Source organism: Saccopteryx leptura, chromosome 3 (assembly GCF_036850995.1).
Source record: "Saccopteryx leptura isolate mSacLep1 chromosome 3, mSacLep1_pri_phased_curated, whole genome shotgun sequence".
In the NCBI taxonomy this organism is placed as follows: domain Eukaryota; kingdom Metazoa; phylum Chordata; class Mammalia; order Chiroptera; family Emballonuridae; genus Saccopteryx; species Saccopteryx leptura.
In genome coordinates this window covers 241475174-241496061 of record NC_089505.1, presented here as the reverse complement: position 1 = coordinate 241496061, position 20888 = coordinate 241475174, and the positions used below count along the sequence as shown (strand labels likewise).

The 20888-nt window shown below is 41.2% G+C and overlaps 1 long non-coding RNA gene across 1 annotated transcript; it reads right to left on the bottom strand.

Moving 5' to 3' along the window:
- Window positions 1-214: 214 nt before the first annotated feature.
- Window positions 215-16977, bottom strand: LOC136400747 (uncharacterized). The gene is made up of 3 exons (XR_010750368.1): window positions 16873-16977; window positions 5933-6458; window positions 215-314 (listed from the first exon to the last, which is right to left on the bottom strand). It is a non-coding gene; the product is annotated as an uncharacterized lncRNA (long non-coding RNA).
- Window positions 16978-20888: the final 3911 nt, after the last annotated feature.

The window sequence follows — 20888 nt, the reverse complement described above, 5'->3', positions numbered from 1 at the left end:
ATGCTACTGGCATCTACTGGGTAGAGGTCAGGGATGCTGCTAAATAAACATCCTACGATGCAAAGGACATCTCCCCAGAACAAAAAATTATATGTAAGCCTGAGAGGTCAGCAGTGCGAAGACTGAGAAACCCTGACCTGAGGACAAAGAGGATTCTCCGCTGAGACCCTGATTCTGCTTTGTGGCTCAGTACAGACTGTGGCTCCTCATTCCTACCTTCTTGGAGCTTCTCTCATTTTTCATTCACCTTTGTGGCCACATCTGAATTGAGCATGGAGAGGTATACCTCCTTGAGTACTGCACAGTTGTCACTCCTGTAAGATGGGAACTCAATGTTAAGTCTTGAACATTCACGATTTTCTTTCTTTCTTTCTCAATCATTGGTTTCTTTGGCAGTTCATCTCTTTCAAAAATGCATTTGATTCTAATCCATTCCTTGTGTCTGTACCTACACTCACAGTTCTTTATAAGACGCAGTTTTCATATCTACTTTCTTTGTCATCTCCCAGGCTCTCTCAATGGAGACTGTTGAGCTTCTGTGGAAAGGTTTTGCACTTAATCTGATCACTGACAAACTGAATTTATTATTTTATTTATTTATTTATTTTGCATTTTTCCGAAGCTGGAAACGGGGAGGCAGTCAGACAGACCCCTGCATGCACCCGACTGGGATCCACCCGGCACGCCCACCAGGGGGCGATGCTCTGCCCATCCAGGGCGTCGCTCTGTTGCGACCAGAGCCATCCTAGTGCCTGAGGCAGAGGCCACAGAGCCATCCTCAGCGCCCGGGCCATCTTTGCTCCAATGGAGCCTTGGATGCGGGAGGGGAAGGGAGAGACAGAGAGGAAGGAGAGGGGGAGAGGTGGAGAAGCAGATGGGCGCTTCTCCTGTGTGCCCTGGCCGGGAATCGAACCCGGGACTCCTGCACGCCAGGCTGACGCTCTACCACTGAGCAAACCGGCCAGGGCCTGACAAACTGAATTTTAATGGGCTTTTGCCATGCCGAGACTTTCTTAATCTATTCCTGCTTGGATTATAAAAGAATTTGGCTTTTCCAGTTCTTCAAAGCCATGCATTTTTGAACTATCTATTCTCTTTCACTTCTACTTAATTTTTTACTGGCTTCATCTCCTCTTATAACCTTTGCCAAATGCAGTCAAATAATAAACAACACATATTCTTAAATTTCTCTTTTTTTTTCAATTTTTTTTTCATGACAGACAAAACTTCATTAGGGAAGTTGTTACCAAGCAACCACAGTCAGCAATTTTACTAAATAGTTTTCTGCCTATAACATGGATTAACATTTCCTCAGCCTTGAATGTCAATTTTCTTACCTTTGCCATCCATCTGCTAAGCCACATATATTAGGCTTTTGCTGCGGTAGTCCCCTCCTATACCATCTTCTATATTAGTCAGAGGGTGCTAGCCCATGCTGTGATGACAAACATCCCTCAAACTTAGTGTGGAACAAAAAACCTCTTGTTTTTTTCTTACAAAGCCCACTGTGGGCTTGGGCAACTTTCTTCCTTCTGGCCACTCAGAGATCCTGCCTCTTCAATCCACAGATCTGCCCTCTCCACTTGAGGCCTTGGAATTTGTCAGGACAAGAGAAACTAAGAGACTCGAGAATTGGGCAGTAGATTTTACTGCTTCAGGCTGGAAATGACTCCTATCACTTCTGGTCACATTTTACTGGTAAAAGCTAGCAGCTTGGCTCCACCTAACTCTACTAGGACTGAGAAGTTTACTTTTCGGTGTGCCCAGGAGAAGGAATATGCAACTGAACTTGAGGAACAGAAAGGATTGGCTCAGTTTAGCTGAGAACTTGAAGGATTAGGAGGAATCAGATAAAGAGGATGGAGAGCGAGGAGTATTCTAGGCAGAGGGGATTATTTGCATGAAAGCCAGGAAGCTGGAAAGATTGTGAATCATTTGCGATATTGACAAATGTGTTCTGCGGTTGAACCTGTGTGAGGGCAACATGGAAGGAAGGAGGTAGGAGACGGAGGTAAAGAAAAACCAGGTGAAGGTTGTCATCTTACTAAACCTTGTAAACCTTATTCAGGAGCAAAGAATTTTTCCTATGTCAAAGTGGAGATTTTAAGCAGGAGAGTGCTAATTTAATATATATTTATTAGAAAATTATTCTGGCTTCCCAGAGTCCAGAATGGGATGAATTGGATAAGTCCTGAGGCAGGGGTCCAGTTAGGATGTCCTTGCAGTAGACTAGGCAAGGGACTGCCTGAACTTCTGTAGTTTCAGAAAGGATAGAGCGACACAGATGTGTTTGGGAGAATCATAAGAGGCAAAGGCAACAGAAATTAGCGGTAATTAGTTATAAACAGATGGAGAAGTCAAGGGTAAAATCCAGGATTCTGACTGGGCAACTGTGTGGACTGTGACCTCATTCACTGATGGGAAATGTGGGTAGAAGCCCACATGCAGCCACAGATACCTCATTCTGTCATGTTTTACAGAAGAAACCTGGTCTGATGTTGGTTGCAAGAAAGACTTGAAAACTACACTTGACACTGAGCATTAAGAAGCAAGGCCTTCTTTCAGCCTAGCTTTCACTTCTTTGGGCATTGTAAGAGGGGAGGGGTATGTGTGGCTATTCACCCTTGAAATATAAAATAGGCTGTGTATCAATATCAACTCTATCTTAATGAGAAGCTGAAGGCTTCCATCCATAAGACCCTGAGTTAGTACAGCCACTTTGGCAAATAGTTTAGTATTACCTACGAAAGTTGAATATATACAAGGATGGTTAATTTTATTTGTCAAATTGGTTGGGCCATGGTATTTAGATATGTGGTTAAACATTACCTTAAATGTTTCTGGGTGAGATTTATTTAAATCAGTAGACTATGAGTAAAGCAGATTGTGCTCCCACAATGTGGGTGGGCCTCATCCAACCAGCTGAAAGCCTAAATAGAATAACAGCCTGATCTCTCTTAAGCAAGGGGCAATTCTGCAGCAGATGGCTTTTGGCCTTGCATTGCAACATTATCTCTTTTCTTGATCTCTAACCTGCCAGTGTGTGTGTATGTGTGTGTGTGTGTGTGTGTGTGTGTGTGTGTGTGTGTATGTGTCTCTTCATTAATAAGGATGGGGCTTGATTGATCCTGTTCCCTAAAAATAGATTAACAACCCCAACAATGATCTCAGATTGCTGGGACATATTCACTTCAACTTCCATCACTATAACCTGGAGGAGGGCATCTGCATTCTTATGCTTTCCTGTCTATTCATTTGCTCTTCCTAATTAACAGTGGCAGTGAGAATCTTAACAGGCCTTGAGACTTTAATAGAATCCCAGTGTCCACAATAGCCTCTGTCATCAAAGGTTCCCAATAAGCCAGTTTTGGCCAGTCTCCAATTGTGGCTTTTCTTCACTGATTTTGTAATTCGAGCTTTTGGTATAGATCTAGTTGGTTGGGGGTTGAGGCCACATTTAGATACAGTGTTAAATCACCACATGGTTTTTTAACTCACAACCAAGGCTGTAGTAACCTGAGGCTATGTGTACCTCTAGTGCAGAAAACATTGGCTTTCTATCATTTCTTCCCTTCCCCACCTCAAGGATCTACCACTGGAGTACCATCTCAATAGTGTATTGTAGCCACAATTCCAAAACCTTTTGCATGAGCTGGGCATCAGTCATAGGGTCCCCAAACATGCACATTTGGTGTGTCCTTTGCTTTTCTCCCAGGTTTTACTGCTTTCCCTCTTGCTGTCTACTGCGGCTCATCCAGGAGACTCTGCCCAGAGAAATAGAGCAGGGGATTTGGAGCAATCCAAACTTATTTGCTCTTACATGTCTTTTTTTCAGCTCCAGAAAAGACGCCATTAAAAAAAATGAACAAATTCGGTTTCTATTGATGCTGGTTTACACATAGCTTCTAGGTAGGACCTCTCTTCACTTGACATTTTTCTCACCTACAGCCATTCACACACATTTGTGAATGTGCCATTCTAAGTTGGCTATATCAAGCCATAAACAGTGTTTGTCCGCAGGAATTTAACTAACTTCAACATTGGTTCTTTTTCTTCAGTGGGACTAGCCCAACCCTTGGAAACTGGCACATATTTTGAGGTATGGCTGTGCCGGTGGTTGGGCAGTCATGCTGCAGATGCCTTACTGGCTCTGTTTTCTGGGTGATGATTATTTTATTATACAGATGAACATTACAGCAGAATTCAATAACCATAGACTAGATTCTCCAAGATATAACTTCTGTCTATAGAGGCCACGCTTGAACGCACAGTCGTATTAACCATAATAAACCTTATTACAATGGCTCTTGGCCCCATTTGTTATTAAAAGGACCTCTGGCCCCTCCCAACTCTCCTGCAATTATTTCTAGAAATGAGACTATCTCATAGGTGCTTATTAACAAATTCTGCCAGCTACCACATAGTGCTTGCTGTGTCTTTGCTCGTGTCCTCAGAGAGGCTTGCCATCATCCTCCGTCCCTGCTGTCCACCAGTAAGCAGTCATTCTCAAAGGTCTCTAACTCCAACAGGCCACATGGACTGCAGGTCTAAGAAGAAACTGAGGCAATGTCTACCCCTCCTTTTGTGTGACCCTCTTTGCACCACAATCTCTCACAGTGTGAAAACAGCTCCTCCCATTTGTTTTCAGTCACTTTTTCCTCAAGACTCACACATGAGCCCCTACAGAAGTAATTTTTGTTTTTCTCATTGCTTTCCTCTTTTTCATCATTGACCTATCCACAGGAGTTCTAAAATTAGCCCTTTTGACAGAGATTTATGTTTTACTGTAACACATTTTCTACATTAATGCACTCCTTCATAAGTGGAAGAAATGGAAACACAACTGCAATAATAGAAACAAGTAAAAAAATCTCTAGGATCCAAGTAATTCTCCCAAAAGAATTCTTTGGGAAGCTTGTCTGACCATTTGAAAGTTTGAGTTCTGACTTAAGAAAGATTTTTGATGAGTAATTTAAGTAAAAATATTTGACAAAGTCTTAATCACCCATTTTCTCTTTAGATGTAAAATTATTCTACCATGGAGCTGTATTCCAGAGGATAAAGGACAGGAAGCCCTGGTGGTAATTGGTGAACACAGAAAGCGACTCGTTCAGGAAGGATCAAGTGAACATGTATAGCAGGGGTCCCCAAACTACGGCCCGCGGGCCGCATGCGGCCCCCTGAGGCCATTTATCTGGCCCCCACCGCACTTCCAGAAGGGGCACCTCTTTCATTGGTGGTCGGTGAGAGGAGCACAAGATGTGGCAGCGCCGCAAAGCGTGGCGGCGGCACTTATGTACAGTACTACTTCCAGTGACGCGGGACGCACACGTCACGGCTCCGGAAGCGCGTCATATCACTTGTTACGGCTAGCAGTGACAAATATGGAACCGGACATTGACCATCTCATTAGCCAAAAGCAGGCCCATAGTTCCCATTGAAATACTGGTTAGTTTGTTGATTTAAATTTACTTGTTCTTTATTTTAAATATTGTATTTGTTCCTGTTTTGTTTTTTTACTTTAAAATAAGATATGCACACTGCACATAGGGATTTGTTCATAGTTTTTTTTATAGTCCAGCCCTCTGACAGTCTGAGGGACAGTGAAATGGTCCCCTGTGTAAAAAGTTTAGGGACCCCTGATGTATAGGAATGGAAAAAACAAGATGCTGCTGCCGGGGATGATAACTGAACTTTCTCTATTTGCCAATATGGAAGAGTGTGTTGGAGGGAAAGTAGGCTAGAGAGGCACAGTTGCAGGGCTTTGTGGGAAGTGAGAGGTGAGTGAAAAGAAGGAGTCTGGACAGTCAGGGAGGCTCAGTTGGGGTGGCGGTGGGCGTGCCTGTGGAGAGAGACAGGTGGTTCTCCAGTCAGCAGGGGCAGGAGCAGGGCCTGAGCACACCGAGTGCCGGCTCTGCCTGTGAGGACTGACCTGTGGGCTTGCCCTGCCACTGTGGCAGAGGAGGTGGAGTGAATAAGGTCAGACTACAACATCCCTGGCCTTCCCCAGGTGTCACTGGCTTGTTGTGGGCTAGCAGCGAGTCTTCTGAATGTATCCTCTTCCACACTTATGAGAAACACATAGTTTTGCTCTTAGGGTTTTGCTGTTAGGATTCCTTCTCTCTCTAGCTTCACTGTTAGGACAACCCTGTTTCTGTTTATCCAGCTTTCTGCCTTACAATGCTCTCACTTTGGGCCCAAACTTGATGGAATGTGTGTCTGCCTCAATGAAGGTTGAAGCCATGACATTCAGAGGGTTTTCAAAAGCAGCGAACATCATTAAATGCTTCTTGGTCACTGTAGAAATACAGAGCTTTATCTCTGCTTGCCAGAGGGTAAGAGCCTGAAGGTATCTTAGTGATCATGCTCTTCTGTTTGAAGTCTTGTAGTTTGTATAGCTTATTGATCCAGCAGTTACTTACTGATCATCCACTGTGTGCCAGGCATTGTGCTTGAAGCTGAAACATAGAGATAAACAAGACAGAAGTGGCTCCTCCACTAATGGGAGTTACGGACAAAAAGACAGGGGCAGCATGGGGTGCTGTGGGATTTCATCAGAGCAGCCCTTAACCTTGCCATGGGGGGGGGATCAGGAAAGGTTTCTTAGAGACAGTGACATATGAGCTGAACCCTGAAGGGGGAGAAGGAGCAGCCAAGCAAAGTGAGGTCAAGAAACTGAGAACAGAAATTAAGTGGCTTATTAAGGGACAGCCAGGCCTGTTTCTCACACCATCAAGCTCCCAGTTCCTGTTCATTCATGGAACATATGGTGGGCATATCCTAAGCAGCAGAATTACAAAGAAGAAATCACATCCTTTTTCTTCAATAATTCCATGGTCTAATAGAGAGAGAAGCACATAAATAATTATAACATGATGAGACAAGTGCTTTGGTAGCTGCAAGCAGAGGCAATTTATGACTCGTACAAAGCTGACATTTTATTCAAGCCGAGTAGGGGAGGGGTTCAAAAACAGCTTTCCTGAAGAGATGACTTTGGAGAGCTGGAAGAAAGACATATAAGAGCTAAATTTTGAATGAAAATCAGGCAGTCATCAGGTAAAGAGCCTAAAAAGAGCAGTCCAGGGCAAAAGAGCAGCCTATTTGGAAGGGCCAGAAGGACCCAATCCCATTGCATATCTGAAGAATTGTGAGTCTTCCAACATGACTGGAGCCAGTGTGGTGGGCAGGCAGGAGCCACATTCTGGAGAGATGTGCAGTGGATTATGTTAAAAAGTTAGATACTATCCTTGAGACTATGAGAGCCAGTGGATGACTTAATTTGAAGCTAACTAGATGTATCCCTAAAAGACTATTTTATCCAAAATATGAAGAATGTATGGGCAAGGCTAAGACTAGAGACAGGTGGAATTGAGGAAGAGCCATTGGAGGAATCCTAGTGTTTGAGGTTGTCTGAAGTAAAGCAGTGCATACAAAGGGAAGTGAAGGATTTTGAGAAACACTTAGGGGCAAAATTAAAGTGAGCAGCTTGGGCCCTGGCTGGCTAGCTCAGTGGTAGAGTGTCAGCCCAGCATGTGGAAATCCTGGGTTCGATTCCTGGCCAGGGCACACAAGAGAAGCACCCATTTGCTTCTCCACCTTTCCCTCTCTACTTTCTCTCTGTCTCCCTCTTCCCCTCCCACAGCCAAGGCTCCATTGGAGCAAAGTTGGCCTGGGCACTGAGGATGGCTCCATGGTCTCCACCTCAGAAGCTAGAATGGCTCCAGTTGCAATGGAGCAATGCCTCAGATGGGCAGAGCATCGCCCCCTGGTGGGCATACTGGTGGATCCCAGTAGGGCGCATGCGGGACTCTATCTTTCTGCCTCTCTGCTTCTCAATTCAGAAAAATACAACAACAACAACAACAAAAAAGTGAGCAGCTTGTCCAGCTTGATCTTGGTAAAACTGAGATGGTTTGTCATCCTCAGAGAAATTAACCCTGAAGGAAGAGAGAGAGGTACAAGGAGAAACCAAAGATGATTTCCAGGGTTTTAGGTTGGGCACTGTGGCCCATGGTGTTGTCACTTATTAAGGTAGGGACATGGAGAAAAGAGTTGCAGAGTTGGGGTTTGGGGATGTTCTGGGTTTAGATGATTATGCTGTGCCCAGGTGGAGGTTTGTAGGTGGTGTGACATGGCTCTAGAGCTCAAATCAGCAGGTCTGGGTTGGAAATAGAGACTTGGGAGTCAGCCACAGATAAATAGTATTTGAAAAGTCTTCTGGGCAATGTGACAAACAAAACAGACACAGGAAGATTTCTAATCTGTATCTATCTACTTATCTGTTATCTACCTACCTATATGTATAGATGTTAGATAATTTGGAAAGTTTATTTTAAACACACAGTTAAGCATTAAGACATGGAAAGTAGAATTTCAGGCATCAAAAATGAAGAGAAAACCATAAAGTGCTGTGCTGAGCTAGCAACACCAAAGGACCACAAGACGAAAAGGGAATCCTCTGGAGGCTAATGTTTGATGTAAGATCTGAAGTGAAGGTTCTATACAAACAGCACCCTGTGTAGAGCTGGACATCAGGAAGGGCAGCGGCAGATTTAATGGCGAGCGCACGGGGTGTGCGCCCTGGGCTTCGACTTCTGAAGGGCCCGGCAAAACCCCAACTTTACATTTTTTTCTAATGACACCAAGTTTGGTTTCACATGTGCAATTTTAACATTAATAGTACATAATATTTTTTATCTATTTAAAGATATGGTTAACATGTATTTTTATTTTTCCTGTCTCTCCCTTTTTTTTTAAGGGGCCTAATATTTTCTTCTGCGCCGGGGCCTCAACCAACCTTAATCCACTTCTGAGGAAGGGGTTGCCCTATCTTTGAATGAACATGGAGCAGGACATCCGCTCTGAACTATGCTGGGAAAAGAGTCATTCCTAAGAAATCAGAACCTCAAGGTCACAGGGCGTAGGTTTCTTTGTGACTAATGTCCTGTGGGAAATATTCCCGAAAAACAACACACGAAGAGGGAGCAGTCCCTACCCTGAGAGTCAGAAAGGATGAGAAGTGACAGAATTCAGATATTGGAGCATTCTGAAAGAGACTTTGAAATAAATTTGTTGCCTGACATGTGGTGGTGCAGTGGATAAAGTGTTGACCTGGAGCACTGAGGTCACCAGTTCAAAATCCCAGGCCTGCCTGGTTAAGGCACATACAGGAGTTGATGCTTCCTGCTCCTCCCCTCTTCTCTCTCTCTCTCACCTCACAAAAATAAATAAATAATAAATAAATAAATTTGTTTAGAAATGAAGGAACAAAATACTATGGTTATTGGAGAGCATTATCAATAAAGAACGAGTAGATAAAATTAACATTAAGAGTAGCAAGAGTTTATTAATTTTTTTTTTTTTTTTTGTATTTTTCTGAAGCTGGAAACAGGGAGAGACAGACAGATAGACTCCTGCATGCTCCCGACCAGGATCCACCCGGCACGCCCATCAGGGGGCGACGCTCTGCCCACCAGGGGGCGATGCTCTGCCCCTCCGGGCATCGCTCTGTTGTGACCAGAGCCACTCTAGCGCCTGGGGCAGAGGCCAAGGAGCCATCCCCAGCACCCGAGCCATCTTTGCTCCAATGGAGCCTCGCTGCGGGAGAGGAAGAGAAAGACAGAGAGGAAGGAGAGGGGGAGGGGTGGAGAAGCAGATGGACGCTTCTCCTGTGTGCCCTGGCAGGGAATTGAACCCGGGACTTCAAAAAATTTTTAAAAGGAATAAATAGGTTAAACATAAGACTAGAGAGCTAAATAGGGAATTAGTAAACTGAATTATCTGAAGACGTGACCCAGAATGCAGCACAGGGAGATAAAGAGATGCGGAATCTGAAAGAGAAATGGAGAGATATGAAAACGTAATGAAAAGCCTCAGTACTCATCTGATGGGAATTCGAAAGACTAAAGAGGAGGAGGGAGAGATACTGTTGAAAGGAATAGTGATGAACAACTTCCAATGCAGTTGTGAGTCTTTAGAGAGAGACAACACACTAAATCCTCAGCAGGATGTCAAAGAAATCCATACTGCATTAGTAATAAAATCACAGACATCATGGATATAGAGAACCCTGAAAAGCTACTGACAGCAGATTTCTTATCAACAACAGATGTTAGAGACAAAAAAAATAAAAATAACATCTTCCAAGTGCTGAAGGGGAAAAGAAAATCTAAGACTCCATGGCAAGTTAAATGTTCCCTGAAGAGGAAGGACTAAATCAAAATATTTTCATAATGAAGTTTGTTGCCTACAAGCCCATCCTGACATAATTGGTGAAGGAAATTGAACTCAGAAAAAGGGCAAGTGATAGGCAAGAAGTAATAGTTGAACAAAGATATTTGTAAAATGCAGCAGTAAGTCTGGTGATGGTTGACTAGAAAAATCTAATAAAAAGCATGCATGTTTAAAAACAAAGTGAAATTATAAGTGAAACAATAATAGGGAAGATGCAGGAGTTTTCTTAGATGGTTCAATGTTCCAAGGGACTTGTGCAGGAGGTGATAGGCGTACTGACTGACTTTAGAGTAGAAAAGGCACTTTAAAATTTAAGGATGGCAACAAAAAGAATATAAATAAAATAGTAAAGAAAAAAGGGGGAAAAGGAGGATTTAATAAATTTAACAGATGACTGGGAGAACAAAAGAAAAAATAAATCATAGAAAACACAAGGTAAAATGAAATAAACTAGTTTTAATATATTAGTAATCATAAGAAATATAAATTTAAACTTGCCTATGAGAATACTGAGTATGCAGCATGTACAGTTAAGTTTGCTCTAATGCTTCTTTTAGACATTGGAATTCATTCCAACGTGATTGATACATTAAGGGACATTTGGAACATAACACAACTTTCACACTTGCTTTTGTGTGATATTTGTCCACAAAAGAGACTAGCGGAATGCGAAAAACTTCACACAGCTAGACCAGCACAGGGATACACAGGCTTCAAATGTCTACCAGCAACTCGGTTCACCACATGTGTTATGAGCCACGCCATCCACAGTGATGTGACAACCTTCCTTCTGATGCAGGCAACCTCCCTTCCTCCATTTCACAGTACCCGGCAAGCCACAACCCTCTGACAGCCGCTTCCCCAAGCAAACTGCAGGTGTTTTTCAAGGTAAAATATCCAATCTGTTGCAGTATTTCTACATTTCTTGACTGTTTAAAACTGTGCTACTCTTGTTTTCTCTTTTTTTTCAAAGAATATGCTTCTGATGGAGTGTTTGAATATTTGTACCTCTAAACCCATTGTGCTTACAAGCCCCGTGATTTTTTTACTGCCCAGTTTTGCACAGTCTTGTGATTTCTAGGGATGCTTATGTCATGTGATAGCAGAACTTGCTATATTTTTATACATCCAGGTGTTTACAGAATGAACCACTATAGTATAACAGCATAAAAAGCTAACTATTAAAAGAATAACCTACACTAGCAATAAATAAACCAAAAGAAAGCTGAGGTAGCAATATGAATAGCAAACAAGGAAGAATTTAAGGTGAAAACCATTAATAAAGAAATTTGAGGTACAGCAAAAGGTTGGGAGTCAGCCTCTGACGGGAAGAACAGCCTCTCCATTGACACTAGAAAGAGAGAGGTTAGAGTGAATATGAAAATAAATGAATGTGTCCCCAAGGAACCAGAAATGATATTGGGGAAACTCCTTCCCAATGCCTGTATTTTGTCTGTGAAGTGGGACAAAAGGTCACAGCGGTAGGATGAGTATAGTAATGGCCCCCAATGGTGTCCATGTCCAAATCCCTGAAATCTGAATATGTTCCCTTATACTGCAAAGCACTTTGCAAATGTGATCAAGTTAACAATCTTCAAACAGGGAGATCAGCTGAATTATTCAGTTTGGCCCAGTGTAATCACAAGGGCCTTGAGATAAGAGGAATGCAGAAGGCAAAAAGAGTAAGAGGTGTGAAAACAGAAACTAAGATCATAGTGATTTGAGAAAGGTGAGAAAGGGGTCCCAGAAGGCAGGCGGCCTTCAGAAGCTGTAAAGTAAGGAAACAAATCTTCTTCTGAAGTCAGCAGAAGGAATTTAACCCTCCTGCTACCTTGACTTGAGACTTCTGACCTGCAGAACTATGAGGGAGTAAAGCCCTGTTGTTTGAAGTCACTGGATTTGTGGTAATTGGTTACAGCAGCAGTAGGAAGCTTACACCATCAGCTCCTGGACAGAAGCAGGACATGGTGCCGTTGGAGGCCTGAGGAAAGTGAAATGCTCCCTGTGGAGAACTGAAGACGGAGCTGGCTGAGGGACACTCAGAGGGTTTCCAGGCAACCCTGAAGCCCAGCAGACAATGGCAACCTTTAATGTGTCACGAGACCAACCCATGTTTTTGCAGGAGCTCAGCCACCCATGCGCAAGAAAGAAAAGGCAGAGAGCTGGGCTTATCCAGCATTGGAGTCTTTTCATTTCAGTGTGGCAGAGGAATGAACAGGAGAGAGAGAAATGCATCATGAAGTCTCAGCTGGCTACAGGATTTGTCTGAAAACTCAAACTAATATGGAGGGGGTCAGTGGATTCTAGTCTTATTTTTGTCCACAAATAAATTTAGTTGGACTTAATGAATGAGACAAATATGTGGAAAAGAGATGATTTTTAGAGAATCGAGATTAGAATGTCATAGTGGGTAGGTTTGGGTGATGTTAATGTCTAGGATGTGATATGTGGCAGAAATTTCTAGGAGTAGCCCAGTGTACAGTTTATTCTTTTTCCCTTAACAATAAAATTTTTAGCTAGACTCACAGTCACCACAAATAAAGAATGTGCTTCTAGCCTCCCTTACAACTTTGCACGGCCATATGACAAAGTCATACCTGTCAATGCTAACTGAGAAGTAATATGCACAATCTTGGCCGTGCCCTGGAAGAAGCGTAATGCTCTCTACTGTTGTTCTCACCTGAAACACTGCTGACTGAAAGGTAGATGTGGCAGGGAGCCATCATGGCCCATGTAGACAAGCGCAATAACCTATAGATGGCAGAGCCACAAAGAAGGCATCTGGGCCCATAAAGATTTCATAGGTCATAGCCAACATAACCGCTTGAAGTTGTGTAAGCCACTGTCATGTTAGAAATCTGTCCCTTGTACCTGAACCTATACCTTAACCATAGGTGTGTTCAGCTTCACTGAAATGGAGGTGAACTTGAATGACATTGATTGCATCAAGGGACTTCCAAGTCACCTAAGGTAGTGAAGAAGGGATCATTTTCACCTAAATGGCAATATTCTCAAAGAATAAAAGGATGAGTAAATGATGGAGGAAAAGGAAAATAAGCTACTATAAGACTGCAATGAGTCTTAAAGTAAAAATAATTTTTATATGAAGGTGATGGTGTATTGGTTTACAAACAGCTGTGGGGAGAGAGAGATAATTGGGAACCCTGTCTATGCATGTTGGGTGTGGAGTGATGAGCTGTTTCCCACAAGAAAGCTGTAAAAAAGAAGTACCATCAGGGAGAAATCATTTTTTTATTAAGGGATGTGTGTGTGTGTGTGTGTGCGCGCACGCGCGCGTGTGCATGTGCATGCATGCACATGTGTTTGGCAGAGAGGATGCATTCTGTGATGAAAAATAAAGATAGAGAAATGTTTGATAACTATTGCCTGGTTCCCTGGTGTGAACATTGGAAAGTGTCAAGACTCAGGTAAATGGTGCGAAATATATATCAGGCATAGGAAATTGAGCATGGTATAGTTTGATGGTAAAGAAAAGGAAAGATGACCAATGTATCAGCCAGGGTCTTGACAGTCAATAGAGTCTGATTCAAATTATTCAACTGAGGAGAACTTAAGTGAAAGGACTATTCACTGAGGTGTGAGCAGGATTATGGGACCAACAAAGAATGTCAGGGCACCGAAAAACCAGCAACACGTACAGCCCTTGTACTCCTGGGCTTAAAGGACCATAAGAAGGTGAGAATTGGCATCATGGAAGTGAGGGTGGAGATGCTACAACTACAGAAGGATGCTGCTTCTGTTAGAAATGTAACTCCAAGTAGGGAGCTGGTGGGAAATAAATACCCCAATCTCTTTCCCTTTCTTCCCTCCTGTGTTTCCATTGTCTAAGCCCAACTGGAAGCCAGTGGTCAAAGGACACCAGTTTATGCAATCTATAGATTCAGCCTCCCTTGCTTTCAGAGAAGGGCCCATAAAAATAGACAACGAATTTTCAAAAAGAAAAATAACTGGCTCTAGTCAGTCAGAAAGGTGAGCTGATGAAATTATCCAATCTTGAGATTCAAAATGGAATTTTGATTGAAGTTGTTTTGATCCCAGACAGATTGAGGTCCTGAATGGTATCTGAGGTCTATGCATACCAGCAATGATATTAGTTGATAAAAACTTTAAACTGGGAAATGATGATTTACCTCTCTCCAAGCTACTAAAAACTCACGAGCACCTTCAGTCTCAAGAGCAGAGCTATTTTTGTTAGCTCTTAACTAAGAGAAAGAGGTGTCAATATGAACCTTTAAAAGCATTTGTCTCTCTAAAAGACAGCTGGACTATAGTAAATATTTAATTCCAATAGCACAAAATAGACTAATGTGCACATTGATGTGGTTTCCCCTAGATTTCATTAAAGAAAGCCATGAAAAAAACCAGAATTTACAAAAAAAAAAAAAGTTAAGTATCCATTTAAACAATGCACTATAGATCCTTTATTTTCCCAAATTTTGCATTTTAAAAAGTGTTAAACCCATAGAAGAGCAGAAAAATAGTGTGCTAAGAACCAATATCTTTTTAGATTGATCAGCTGTTAATATGTAATTATTTGCTATTTGTCTGTCTGCCTATATGTCCACTATCTATAGATATATAGCTCTTTTGGCTAAACTAAAAGTTGATTGTAGACATCAAGTTACTTACTTTAAACCTAAATACTTTAACTTTGTTTCATGAGAACAAAGACATTATCACTTATGTGCTATCTTTGCTAGCTATATTTCAAGATGTGGAAAGGATAAAATGAGATGAGATATAAAAAAAGCACTTTAATAAAATTTACTGGTTATGAGCTTGACCATTACAAACCACATTATTCTGAGCATTTTCTATCTAAATTTATATCTTCTCCAAACAATGTTGAATCTTACTTATAATTTCTTTTTATAATTCAATGAGAGGAGGGGAGGCAGAGACAGATTCCTACATGCACCTCGACTGGGGTCCACCCAGCAAGCCCACTAGAGGGCAATGCTCTCTCATCTGGGGCATTGCTCTATTGTTGAACAACCAAGCCTGCCTGAGGTGGAGGCCATGGAGCCATTCTCAGCACCCTAGGCCAACTCACTCCAATTAAGCCATGGCTGCAGGAGGGGGAGAGAGAGAGAGAGATAAAAGGGGGAAGGGTGGAGAAGCAGATGGGCGCTTCTTCTGTTTGCCTTGACCAGGAATCGAACCTGGGACATCCACACCCTGGGTGATACTCTACTACTGAGCCAATAGGCCAGGGCCTCCTCACTTATAATTTTCTTATAGCTTTTATGTTTAACTTTTCAAACATCATGGGATTTATGTTAAAGTATACTGTGACAGATATAAACATTGCTTTATTCCACAGAAGTTATCACTTATCCCAGCATCTCTTATACAACTTTTCTCCTATTCCCATTCTGAATTATGATAATCACACAGACATAGACCAGGGAAGTCCTACTTTGCACATTTCTGATATGCGTGAATTTTAGTTACTAGGTTCAATTAAATTACACCAATCCTCTAACCACAGGATTCAAATTTTGACTCCCATGGCATATGAAGTGTGATTGTATAAAGTCCAAGCTAACTCTTCAGTCTATAAATTACTAGATAAAAAACAGAGGCACATTATGATTAGTGGCTGACCACATTCCTTCAAAGCCTGTCTATGACTGGTCATGGTGCACCTGTTATTCAGTTTATGCACAGACTGTAAAGTGTATAGTTATATTGCCTCCTTATCTCTGAATGATAAGCATATGTAACATTTGATAAAAATGGACAGCCAAGAGAGGGAATTAACCAACAAGGAGTAAAGTTCAACAAAGAAATAAAAATTGATAACACTAGAAGTGGAATGTGAATTGAACATAAACTTATAAAAGCAATCTTGGGAATGTTGACACTGCTGCCATTGGGGAAATTATAGATAGGCAGTCAGAGAAACTTAGTGAATGTCAATTTAACTGCATAAAGGAGGGAAGTGGTTATGACAAAAAGATGAAGATGTCCTGGAGAAAGTGATGCCGGCAATAAAACCCTATATTAAATGAATTCTCAAAGATATTTCATGACATTGTAATGGAAACAGATCCAAACTTAGGAAAAGTTGGCAAGGTATAGGAAAATGCTTGCTTGATATCATAAGATGAACCATGAGAATATGACGGAGGATGACGTCAGAGTAATGGCAGCATGAGAGATACTTCTAATCTCTCCCCTTGAAATTTCAACAAACTGCACAATTATAACAGTGAAGGAACCCCAGCTGGGCTCACAGGCACTAAATGGACTAAAGGTGGATGGAGTGAAAAGGAGGACAGAAGATAAAATACATTAGTTTATTAGTCAGCTTTAGGGAAGAAACAAACCCAGAGTGACTGGGTTTTATTTTTCTCTGCTGGACTACAGAGAAGAAGGAAGCTCGGGCTCTCTGGATTTTGTCTGAGAGGTACAGAAAGGGAAACTCAGGGTGACTATTTCTCCTTCTGCTTCAAAGAGCAGTGAGACAGAGGGGCAGAGGGGGAGATAAACCAAAGTGGCCAGAGTGTGGATTCATGGCTAGTATTCCCATGGTCTGCCTGCAACTCATACTTGGCAGAGACAGTGAAAGCTAAAGTATGGCCCCCAGCCTCCCAGACCCCACAGCTCTCTTACCTTGCTATACCAAGAATGGCAGAGATAAACCCCACAGCTAGCTCTCCAGAGCTACTCTCTCCTATGAAGAACAGAGATGCTCCATGTCTGGTCCCAGGGTCTGTTGATATGTGGGGAGGAGCACCCAGAAGCTTGAGATTGCCATTGCTAGAGCCATAAAGCTGGAAAGCTGAAGCCATAAAGCTCTCACAACATGCCCCACCCACCAACATGACTGTGGCCCCACCTGCAAAATTGCAATAACAACATCTCAGCAGAGGACAGCCCAGGAACTTCACAGAGCTAAAACTTATAATACAGCAACACCTACTGGAGAAAAAAATTTCTCAAAATTTAAATTGTTTTTTCTTCTTTTTCATTTTTTTCCCTTTTCTTTTTTTCTTCTTATTTTTTTTTCTTTTTTGAATTTCATTTTCTTTAATTCTTTTATTTTTTATTCTTATTTTTGTGGGTATTTTGATTTTGTTTTTATGGGGTTTTTAAATTTTTTTATAGTTTTTCTTCTTGTCCTCATTTTTCAAATTTTTATTGTATTTTTTATTTTAATTTTTATTTTTTAAGTTTTTTTTTGTTAAGGTTCTTAACAATAACAGTCTCAAATGCCATCACAGAAGAAGAAATTGAGGTGCTGGCCGGTTGGCTCAGTGGTAGAGCGTGGGCCTGGCGTGTGGGGGACCCGGGTTCGATTCCTGGCCAGGGCACATAGGAGAAGCACCCATTTGCTTCTCCACCCCCCCCTTCCTCTCTGTCTCTCTCTTCCCCTCCCACAGCCAAGGCTCCATTGGAGCAAAGATGGCCCGGGTGCTGGGGATGGCTCCCTGGCCTCTGCCCCAGGTGCTAGAGTGGCTCTGGTCGCAGCAGAGTGACGCCCCAGAGGGGCAGAGCATCGCCCCCTGGTGGGCAGAGCGTCGCCCCTGGTGGGCGTGCCGGGTGGATTCTGGTTGGGCGCATTTGGGAGTCTATCTGACTGTCTCTCCCCGTTTCCAGCTTCAGAAAAATACACACACACAAAAAAAGAAATTGAATATTATGGCTACACAAGATAGACAAGTAGTTCAGAAAAAAATTTTAAATCTCCAGAAAAAAAATCTCAATTCCATGGAAATGTTGAAGTTAAATGATAGAGAATTCAAAATTGAAGTTCTGAAATACTCGAGATGCAAGAAAACACTAATAGGTAACTTACTGAGCTCAGAAAACAAATTAATGAATAAAACAAATACCTCACTAAGGAGACTGAAACTTTAAGAACAGAGATAAAGAACTTAATACATGAATTGGAAACTAAGGTAGCAAGTTCCACTAATAGAAGAAGCAGATAGAGGAAGGAATCAGTGACATCAAAGACAGGCAACTAGAGTTGCTACAGAGGGAAGAGGGAGAGACTCACAAATGGAAAAAACAGAGAGCTCTACAAGAATTGTCTGATTCCATCAGAAAGAGAAATATGAGAATAATGGATATATCAGAAGAAGAAAAAAAGAAGGGAATGGAGAGCATATACAAACAAATAATTGATGAGAATTTATTTCCCAAGCTTATGTAAAAATTTAGTCTCAGATCTAAGAAGCATACAGAATGCCAAATTACCTCAACCCAAACAAACCTACTCCAAGGCATGTTGTAATAAAATTGTCAAAAATTAATGACAAAGAAAGAATCCTCAAGGCATCTAGGGAAAAGAAGAACGTAACATATAAAGGATAGCCCATTAGGTTATCATTAGACTTCTCACCAGAAACTCTACAAGCCAGAAGAGAGTGGACCCAAATATTTAAAGTACTGAAAGAGAGGAATTACCAGCCATGAATATTATATCCATCAAAGTTATCCTTCAAATATGAAGAAGAAATAAAAACTTTTACAGATGTATAGAAGCTGAGGGAATTTACCACCAGAAAACCCCCACTGCAGGAAATACTCAAGAGGGGTTATTCAATCAGAAACAAAGAACAAAAAAAATCAAAACTACTAGTAAAATCTCCACCAAGATCACAATTAAAACAAGGATAATCTGTGACAACAATAACATAAAAGTGGAGAGGATAAAGATCTGCAGTAGTAAAGGAGGAAAGAGTGCAAAAGCACTCATAAGATAAAGGACTCCTGTACATAATGAACATTTTTCTTTTAATGACCTAATGGTAACCACCCACAAAAAAGCCACTACTGAAATATACAGCTTAAAAAAGAAGAAACAGGAGAAAGAAGTATGAAATGCCACCAAACCAAAACAACTGACAGAAACACAGAAGAACCAAATAAGACACAGATCTACCAGAAAACAAAACATAAAATGGCCATAGGAAATCCTTAAGTGTCAATAATTACCCTAAATAGAAATGAACTGAAGTCACAAATAAAGAGGCACAGAGTAGTAGATTGGATCCAAAACAAAACCCAACCATATGTAACCTTAAAGAGACACATCTAAGCTTCAAGGACAAAAATAGACTCAAAGTAAAAGGTTGGGAAATGATTCTCCAAGCAAATAATATCCAAAGAAAAACAGATGTAGCCATACTCATATATGACAATGCTGACTTCAAGTAACCAGAGACAAAGATGGACATTTCATAATGATAAAGGGAACATTGTATCAAGAAGATATAACACTTCTTAATATATATGCACTGAACCAGGGAGCACCCAAATATATAAGACATCTACTAACTGATCTAAAAATAGAGACAAACAAAACAACAATCACACTTGGAGATTTCAATACACCATTGACAGCTTTAGATAGATCATCCAAACAGAAAATCAGTAAAGAATATTCAGCCTTAAATGACACACTGGATCAAAGGACATAATAGACATTTACAGGACATTTTATTCCAAAACATCAGATTATACATTCTTCTCCAGTGTGCATGAAACATTCTCAAGGATAGATCATATGTTGGGCCACAAAACTAACATCAACAAATTCAAGAAGATTAAAATTATACCAAGCATATTTTTTTACCATAAAGCTTTAAAATTATATAGAATTCAACTGCAAAGAGGAAGTAAAGAAACCTACAAAACTGTGGAAATTAAACAACATAATTCTAAAAATTACTGGGTCAAAGAAGAAATAAAAGCAGAGATCAAAATATATATACAGAAAAGTGAGAATAACAACATAACATATCAAAATTTCTGAGATGCAGCAAAAGCAGTAATAAGGGGGAAGTTTATATCATTACAGTCTTATATCAAGACACAAGAGAGATCCCAAGTAAACAACCTAACATCACACCTTAAGGAACTAGAAAAAGAAGAACAAAGGTAACCCAAAGTCAGCAGAAGAAAAGAAATAGTGAAAATTAGAACAGAACCAAATGAAATAGAGAACAAAAAAGCTATAGAAAAAAGTAACAAAGAGCTGGTTCTTTGAAAAGATCAATAAAATCAACAGAATACTAGCTAGACTCACTAAGGAAAAAAGAGGAAGAACTCAAATAAACAAAATCTGAAATGAAAGAGGAGAACTTACCACAGACATCATAGCTATACAAAGAATCATAGTAGGATATTATAAAAGATCATATGACACTAAATTCAACAACCTAGAGGAAATGGATAAATTCCTAGAACTATACAGTCTTCCTACATTGAGTCACAAAGAAGTGGAAAAACTAAATAGACCTATAAGCAGGGTGGAAACAGAAACAATTATCAAAAACCTCCCAATAACCTGACCAGGTGGTGGCGCAGTGGATAAAGTGTCAACCTGGGATGAGGAGGACCCAGGTTCTAGACCCCAAGGTTGCCAGCTTGAGCATGAGCTCATCTGGTTTGAGAAAAGCTCACCAGCTTGGACCCAAGGTCACTGTCCCAAGGTCACTGGCTTGAGCAAGCGGTTACTCAGTCTGCTGAAGGCCCATGGTCAAGGCACATATGAGAAAGCAATCAATGAACAACTAAGGTGTCGCAATGAAAAACTAATGATTGATGCTTCTAATCCCTCTCCATTCCTGCCTGTCTGTCCCTATCTATCCCTCTCTTTGACTCTCTCTCTCTGTCTC